The 9,657-nt window shown below is 37.7% G+C and overlaps 1 protein-coding gene across 2 annotated transcripts in view; it reads right to left on the reverse strand.

Moving 5' to 3' along the window:
- The window catches only part of LOC134542406 (RNA-binding protein 39), an 80,208-nt gene extending 74,309 nt beyond the window's left edge, over positions 1-5,899 (reverse strand). The window contains exon 1 of one of the 2 annotated variants that reach the window (XM_063386619.1): positions 5,745-5,899. The gene's annotated coding sequence lies outside the window, so the exon portion shown is untranslated. Of the gene's footprint in view, positions 1-5,602; positions 5,716-5,744 lie in introns of those variants that run through there. The other variant, XM_063386625.1, reaches the window with a different exon arrangement.
- Between the last annotated feature and the right edge of the window lie 3,758 nt (positions 5,900-9,657).

Raw genomic sequence — 9,657 nt, forward strand, 5'->3', positions numbered from 1 at the left:
TAGAGCCTTTTTCACTCTTAGTAATGAAAGGAAATAATTCTGTGTAAGATGACCGAAACACCTATCCATATTGGTTTTTACTACTCGTAGCCATTATGAAATAATATTATATTACATTTTGTACAAGCGCTAACTTAAAAAATATTACTGCATTCGTACATAAAAGGTTAAGTCGTTATCACTCGTCTCCAGCCAACCTGCTGTGTACCAACAAAACTCACAAAAATTACTTTCATGACTCTTCCGCACAAAAGATTAGCAAGATCAGTTGCCATCCAGCCTGCTGTGTACCAACGAAACTTACAAAAATTACTTTCTTTTCGTAACGATTTTTCTTTGACTCCATTATTCTCATATTATCGCGGACGTCATGTTGTTAAACAATAACAAATGCTGCTAAACGGTACATTTATTTGGGCACTAAAATATTATACTGCATTTTTGAACAGACAAAAATCGTAAGATGTTCCGAATTTCCGTACAATCGTAATATGAATTATTTTCCGTACAAATTACGGGAAAATCGCACAAGTTGGCAGATATGTACCAGTTTCAACAGCTACCTGTGAAAGAGGTTTCAGCCAGATGAATATGGTGAAAAACAAACTCAGATCCTCTTTAGAGACAGATAGTTTAGATGACATGGTGAATCTTAATGGACCAACAATATCACAATTTATACCTTCTAAGGCTATAGATAAATGGTATTTCAGTACCAAAACTACCAGGCATGGTCAAGGACACAAACACCATGCCTCTGAGAGTCCATTTGTTAATAAGAAATAGGATAGTGTGGTACAAAAATTTCAATTAATTTCTTATTGTGTTACATTGTTACACAGAAACAAAACAGACTGGTGCATATATATATATATATATATATATATATGTGTGTGTGTGTGTGTGTGTGTGTGTGTGTGTGTGTGTGTGTGTGTGTGTGTGTGTGTGTGTGTGTAATAATATATACCTAAATATAAATAAATGGTATTACGGTATTGGCATAAGATTACAATCCGTGATGCTTCTGACTGGTGAGCCATCCAAATATTTTTCAAGGCCTGGCTATGATCTTCAGTTTCCTAAGGTGTTCGTAAAAGGTAATTTCAGAATTTTATTATTTAAATCAATGAAAAGTCGCAACTTAAGAATTTTACAAATTTGTTTATTTACATACTAACCTTGCAGTACAATCACCCCTTCTGATATCGCTTTCAGATATCAGTACGTTTCAAAACATACTTTCGGTGAATTCGGAAAAGCCCCCAATAAAGCCAAGATATCTAGTATCAGTGGGAAGTCAAAGATACTCAACATTTGTCGGGTCAAGTCTTGTTTACGATACCAGATTTCTGATTGGTTGAGTAAAACGGAGGGTAAATTAATTATATATTAGTAGGGCATAGAGGTAGGGGAAGAAGAGTTTGGAAGTAATAAAAAATTTGTGGAACTGGAGGGCAATGTTTTGATTGTAGGTAGTGTCTAAGTAATGGAAGTTACGGAGTTGGTAAAACTGGAGGTTATTGTTTTGTTATTAGCAGGATCGTTTTTTTGTGACATTATTGGTGGTTTAAACATGTATGATCGTGAGGTAAGTAAAAATCGTTGTTTCATTAATGGAAGATTAAAAAAAATATAGGCTAGGTATATGAAAAATCACAACAAGTGCGTGTAAATTGTTAATAAACAACATTGGAATTGGTTTGAAGAGAAAAGGTGGAGACTAAAATATGTCCAAAAAGAGGCAAGTCTGATGACGGAACAGTTTAACATGTGATATGTTACATTCTAACGAGATGAGCAGGGGAAAATGGAGTCATGGCGAAATAACTGTTGGTGCAATATTTTTTTCATATTTCATTGCAGCATATTATGTGTTTAGGGTGTCCTAAGGAAGAATGAAAAGCTACCCGGTTTAGATTCTGGCATTTCATTATGTGAAAGAGAAAATTTCCAGATAAATCTCGGAATAATAAAGCAAATTGAAGTACCACCCGGTTAAGTCTATTTTGCAATAACAGTATTTAATTTTATTTTCTGGGTATCGTGAAGTAGACTACAGTCCCACCCCGTCTAGTCTATTTTGCAATACGGGTAATTTATTACTCAAAATTTACGACTTTTCCGCAACTTTTATTTTCAAACGCATTAAGTTCACAATTCCGCCTTAAGTTGTACCTAATGTCATTTTGATGATAACATATCTGGGTAAATATTTACAATCGCGGTAGATGCCAAAAATAATGCTAAAAATCTGAAAATACTTTTATTCTGTGCCCTTTCACTTCCTCTTTTCAAAACAACCGGCGGAGGTAAGAAATTCCAAATACTTTAAGAGATATCAAATTTTTTAATTTCATCATATGTAGAGTCGCGGTAGATGCCAAAAAAAATGCTAAAAATCTGAAAATACTTTTATTCTGTGCTCTTTCACTTCCTCTTTTCAAATCAACCGGCGGAGGTAAGAAATTCCAAATACTTTAGGAGATATTGAATTTTTAAATTTTCATCACAATACCTGTGAATTCAGGCGGCCACCATTGTTTCTTGTTCTACGAGACGAGTATGATTTTTTTTTTCCACGACGTAGGTGAACGACTACATTGTTGCTTGTTTAGGAGTATCTATTAAAATCTGAAAATACTTTTATTATAGTTATGTTATGTTAGGTTAGCCACATTAAAACACTATAGACGGTTAGTTAGGTTAGTATAGCTACATTAAAATAAACAGAGAAATATAAATATTAATAAATAAAACCGAGGTTGGCCGAAGGTAAATGGTTCGGGTGTAATCGGGAATGGCAGAACTTTATGTGCGTCTTGATTTACCGTTCGTGAATGCCTAATTAATTAAAATGGTCGATTAGGTCAGGTCAGTTACATTATTAATACTTTCAAACTAAGCAGACATTAAAAATAATATAAATTAATTTTAATGGTTGTTTAGTTTTAAAGTATTTATAATGTAGCTGACCTGACCTAACAAACCGGGACAAAGGATGAACGGTAGGAACTCACGTAATTTTTTTACTTATTACTTGCGCAACAAATAAAACATTAAAATTTGAAACGTTAAAAACTCAGATACGTTAGAGGCGGGTACATTCCTTTGCCATTAGTAGAAAATGATGTAGTCGTTCTACTTACGTCGCGAAAATAAAAAATCATAAACGTAAACAAGCAACAATGGTTGGTTCACCTACGCGGAAAAAAATCAGGTAAATCTGTATTGTACGGATTAGCGCCAAAAAAAATCGTAAAAATATGAAATAACTTTCATTATATGCTATCTTACGTCATCTTTTCAGAACCGCCTGCGGAGATTAAAAATTCCAATTACTTTTGGAGATATCGAATTTTTTAATATTCATTTTTTGGCGATTTTTTTAAAAATGTTTTTAAAAAATCCGAAAATACCTTTATTCTGTGCTCTTTAACTTCCTCTTTTCATTAAACCCGGCGGAGATCAGAAATTCCAAATACTTTAGGAGATATGGAATTTTTTAATTTTCGTGATGTGCACTGATGCGGAGTTCAGCGGGAAGCCTACGATTCACACATCCTTCTGGACATACCCGAATACTCACGTTGGCAAGACTTCTTTTCTTAAAATTAGCAAGAAGTAATTAAAAATACTTTAAAACACTGTGGATGGTTGGTTATATTAGGTAAGTATAGCTACATTAAAAAAACTGTAAAATCATTTTATGGTTGCTTAGCAAATAACTTTTTAATATGTAGCTATCCAGCGCTAGGAAACCGTTAACATGATTTCACAGTATTTTTAATGTAGCTATCCTAACCAAATCAACCATCCACAATGTTTTCAAGTATTTATAATATAGCTAACAATACCTAATTGACCATTAGTTTTCATGAGTTGCATATTTATTTACAATAAACAAAAAAAAAAAAAAAACCGAAGATGCACGATCGGGCGTTCGCCTCTCGTCTGTTGAAAGAAGGCTTGCCAACGTGAGTATTCGGGTATGTCCAGAAGGATGAGTGAATCGTAGGCTTCCCGCGTTCCCATTGTTGCTTGTTTACAAGTATGATTTTTTTTTTTTTCGCGACGTAGTTGAACGACTACATCACGTAAAAAGAAAATTACGTGAGTTCCTACTGTTCATCCTTTTTCCCGGTTTGTTAGGTCAGGTCAGCTACATTATAAATACTTTAAAACTAAACAACCATTAAAATTAATTTTTATTATTTTTAATGTCCGTTCAGTTTCAAAGTATTTATACTGTAGCTGACCTGACCTAATCTACCTTTGTCCCGTTTAGTTAGGTCAGGTCAGTTACATTATAAATACTTAAAACTATACAAGTAACATTAATTGATATTATTTTTAATTTCCGTTTATTTTGAAGTATTTATCATGTAACTAACCTTACCTAATGGAAAATTTCTGTTATTTATGCATTCACGCACACACGGCAAAATATAAAATGGCGCCTGTTGAATGATTACATAGGGCTTGTATTGCAAAATAAGAACGGCGATATCTCCAAAAGTAATTGGAATTTTTAATCTCCGCAGGCGGTTTTGAAAAGAGGACATAAAAGAGCATATAATGAAATTTATTTCATATTTGTACGATTTTTTTTGGCGCTAATCCGTACAATACAGATTTACCAAAAATCATACTCGTCTCGTAAACAAGAAACAATGGTGGCCACCTGAATTCACAGGTATTTTGATGAAAATCTAAAAATTCGATATCTCCTAAAGTATTTGGAATTTCTTATCTCCGCCGGTTTTAATGTAAAGAGGAAGTGAAAGAGCATATAATAAAAGTAATTTCAGATTTTTAGAATAATTTTTCGCAAATACCGCTACTCTACATGTTCAAAATTTAAAAATTCCATATCTCCTAAAGTATTTGGAATTTCTTATCTCCGCCGGTTGATTTGAAAAGAGGAAGTGAAAGAGCATAGAATAAAAGTATTTTCGGATTTTTAGCATTTACCGCGGTGGTAAATATTTACCCATATCTGTATCACAAAATAAACTATAGCAGGAGGGATTCCAGTTTGTTAACGATACCCTAAAAGCATAGAGTTCAAACAATTAAATAAATGAAAAATAGTGTTTATTGTTCCCGCCCAAATCCACAATTTTACCGCAGTTCTCCGGTAGGAATTTAGGGGTTGTAATGACGTAATCGACGCCATCTTGGAGACTCATCAATATTATGGAAATTTAAACAATACTCCTCCCCATTTGTCTTGCTATCAGCGAGTTGATGGAATGAGAATAAGAGTGATCATAAAGTGACTAATAGGTTCATGTAATAAACACGTATTTTGGTAATGCTGTTAAAAATTAATTTATTGTCCAAAATCGTCTTCGGTCTTTGTCCCCATCTCTTATAACAATCTCCAAACACCAATAATTACGTACAATAACTTTAAACAAAAAAAAAGTGTAAAATTGAAGATGCGTAAACTTTCCATAATGAAAATGTGTCACGTCATTCGACGTATTAGTGTCACGAAACGTGTTTCACTATTATCTTGACTTATCACAAAGAAAATTTAATTATTTAATGTAACTAATGACTAATCAATTAGTCTGCGATATACACACATTCAACTCACTCAATAAATTCTGCAGGAATAAGCCCGTAACAATGATAGTTTTGTGTAACACAAAATATATTCACAAAATGGCTGACAAAAGTCACCACACCGAAGGATCATTACACAAAAAAATTTAAGTCTCTAATCAACTGTCACTTACCTAATTTCAGTGTTAAGATTAATAACTTATCATAAAATCACTTCAGTGTCGTATTTCAGCAGAATCCTCCCGAAAATATTACAATTTTATGAAGAGTGCAAATTCCAAGATATCAATAACAACGATCAAGACAAAGATCATAGAAGAAAACTATTAGGAGCAGGGGCTCCACAAGGAAAAAATATTTCGTACCAACTTAGGCGAGAAAAAAATACTAGATTAAAAAAATAGGTACTAAATTATAATTTTGTTATGGTTTTTAACAATTTAGGAAGTTATTATGACATTGCAATGCTCAAACTTAAATATCACACCACACACACACATACATTCCATAGTTTTTTAAAAATAATTACGCTTAATAATAAAACATATTGGAGTTACAATAATATTATTATATTAAAGAAAAATGTACTAGATCTGTACTAAACCACTAATAAAGTTATAAAAGTACTAGATCTAGTACGAAAGTACTAACAGTGGAGACCCTGATTAGGGGACAATACTATGAAACCAGACATAGAGTATTAAAAACACTTAACCATATATCGACCTCAAGAACATTCCCCTCTCACCGGGGGAAAAAATCATAAGTTCTTTTCTAATTTTTTTTCGTATCCAATACCATCTATACCATTCTCTCGTTACAACTTCGAATAAAAAAAATTGCAAATTAAATTTTTCAAATACATCACAAAAAAAGGGGGAGTAAAATACCATTTAACATTTTTGGAATAAATATATTGTCAGTTTAAAACTAACTCAGGCTGGTCTACATGGAAGTATAGCAATAAAGCAGGTGTATATCGGTACCACTGCTGGTTGATGATAATGCCCGGCACCGGCTCTCAAAGGAAAAGCAGCCTCGTTCAGGAAGAAGAAAGTGTGCCAAAAATTCCATCGGATTAGCATTTCCAAAACCTTTTACTTCAATTTAAATTTACTTTGTTTCTCCTAAATATTTGTCATATTTAAACTTTTCCCTTCTAAGGCTCACTCCCATTTAAACTTAAACCAAGCTGCTGGCAGTCCTTTCCCAGGCTCCCTCAGCACAGAATAACTGTGTCCAGCCGACTCTGCAGGACAGACTTTAGTTCCCAACGGCCAGAACACGCCCTGGCGTGTTATCTAGTACCTCCTGATCCATTCTGTCACGAACTCACGTTTTGTTCTGTGCTTCGGCAAGCTTCTCAGGGTCGGCTTCCGACCTGAGACTCAGCTGTGGTAGGCGAGTTAGGTCAGGCCTCTCGGCCCAAGTTACACCCCGGCCAGGCACGTAGCCTCGGGCCGGAGCCCCGTTTTCCCACTGACTGTGGAACACCCCCCCCCCTCCTTACACCCCCATCTATGTTCCGAGAAGTGCTCCTACCAAGGTCTTCCTTTTCGCAGCTATACCGTAAACGGTACCTCTCGGTGGTATCGTGAACTAAAGTTTAAATCTCAATTCTGTCTTTACCCACCTGAGCGCGGCACATTCGCGCTCTCTGCGACCTATGTCTTGACCACGAGCCCATCTACTTCCCCAGCCTCTCGTCTCGGAGCGCCAGTGTCGCCCCTTTGGTCCTAGCTTATGTGCAGTGCCTCCACCGCGATCTCTCGTGGCGGCCTCGGCAACCAACTGCATTTAGTTTCGTAACTCGCCACGAGAGTGCCCCTCGTCCCAGCTTGTTACACCCATCTACGAGTTGCCCCTTCACTGCCGTCAACCTGCAATACACACATACCCCCCTTCCCCCGGTTGATGCATAGGCCCCTAACTGACAGGGTACCAGCCAATCTTTGCCCCCAGGCACCTTTCGGCATTTTAATGTACTGCGCTTCCCATGATGAGAGGAAGTCGTCCTTCTCTCTCGACCGAGCCCAGATCGTGTCCTGGAACGTCGTCCGCGAATTATTTCGCTAGTTAAATTTTGTTTCGAGTGATCTCTCCAGTTGGCTACTTAGTATTGACGTCGTACCGACCATGGCCTTTAAGCCCGTGCTCCGCACCGCCAGTACCGTATCCCGTTTTCGGAGCGCGCCCTTTGCCCAGCCGGATTGAGTCAGGCGAGTGCCTCGGGCGTGACCCAATAAACATAATGAAAGTTAAAGGTACGGAACCCTGGAGACTCGAACCCATAATTCAATTAAAAGAAAATCAATTAGTACGAAATTACTAATTAGCCGACAAGTAATAAGTGCGTCGTAGACACTCCGGGCCAGTACACCACGCACAGAGCAGACAAATAACCTCATTAACAGTCACTGCGGCTACTGGCCTTAATTAAAATGCCCGTGACTATGATCAAGTCAGAATAGGAGAAATCCCTCTAAAACAATTCGCAGTGGGACAACATGTTAGTAAATTTACAGTCGCCAACTTGATGTCACAATTTAAATAATTAAATATATTAAAACCATTGTTAAGCCTTAAGCACCCAATTACCAGGTGCTACATTTTAATTGGGCACCTGGAACATGTTTTAACTGGTAATAGAGTAAATTCAATTAATATAAGTTTTTTGACGCCGACTCACAAAGAAGAGAAAGTTTCTCTTCCTTGCGAGGCGGCCATGTTCGGCAGTCTCGAACCACTCCGCGCCGGGAACAGACGTGTGTCCGTGGGCAGCATCCAAGTTTTCTTTCATTGATCATTTTTACTCTGTACTAAATCTTTAAATTTAAAACCTTTTATTAATTCATCGCTGCCCACGTCGACTCAGCGCGTATTTTACGGAACCGGGCCTACCCCGACCGTCTTCATCGTGATACCGCGCTGCGGATCGTATCAATCACGTAAGTGTTTCGCCGAACTCAGGAGCCCGCTCATCGAACCCCCCCCCCTGCACCCGTTAACTTTCGGCGCTGGCCGTCTCCAGCGAGCATCGACCCACCTCCCGCGAGACTGCCACGGTAACCATTGTCACGTAGTGTTGTGTTTAGTGTTGGTGAGAATTTTTGTAGCGGGACTGAACCGCGGAGCGGACTTGTCACGGCTGAGCGGCCTTCACAACTAAGGGAGAACGATTCAGGTTACATTCAAGCTGTGTACCTGGCGGGGCACGCGGGGGCAGAGTACCCACGTCCCAACACCAACGGCCTAGCAACCCGCTAGCCTGGCGCCCCTCCGGACAACAAGAGCATCGCGACGCCCGTAGCGCCCGTCAGGTACCCCCCGGGCCTTTCACAGAGGTCGGGTGACGGCAGTATGTAGTCGCTTTTGACCCGGGAGTGTTCCCAAAATATTGTATTTTCATTATTGGTTTTAAGCAGTATTCGGTAGTGCTGGAAGTGTATAGTAGTTTTGCTCGACACCCGCGGTCGTGTCACATTTCCCACGATGTGGGTTTAAGTACCACCCCGGGCATCTCCCGAGTTCCAAATTCAACTACAGATGCAACCCTTGCTACCAGCGACCCTACAGCGGGCTTCTCTTTCTTCTCGGCCAGCAATGTTCTCCTTCTTGACGACATGCGCCAGCCAACAGGACTATGAAATTAGTCTGTAATCACTGTTAAGGGCAATAACATTGTTTTGTTACAACAAAAATTGTAAATGACAGCAGTATCTAAATTGATCTGGTTTAGCATGATTAAATAATAATGTTATTTCAGAAATAATTTAATATAAAGGTACAAGTGGAGTTGGTATGGTTAAAATTCGATATTGTATCCTACTTTTTATAATGTATGTTAACTTCCGTTAGATCCCCGGCCCGGCTAGGATAAGTTGCAACATTTGGTAACTTAACGAGAGAGTAACTTCGTAATCACACGATTTCACTTATATTCAAATGAGGTATAAACAAGTTTAAATTAAGACTGCATTGTAATAATGGAGATTTCTGTGAAACAAAAAGAGGGAGAAATAATTGGATCTAATATATATAATCCTATGTCAACAATAAAATGAATATGCTTATAAACTAACACCG

Source organism: Bacillus rossius, chromosome 1 (genome assembly GCF_032445375.1).
Source record: "Bacillus rossius redtenbacheri isolate Brsri chromosome 1, Brsri_v3, whole genome shotgun sequence".
Classification (NCBI taxonomy): Eukaryota; Metazoa; Arthropoda; class Insecta; order Phasmatodea; family Bacillidae; genus Bacillus; species Bacillus rossius.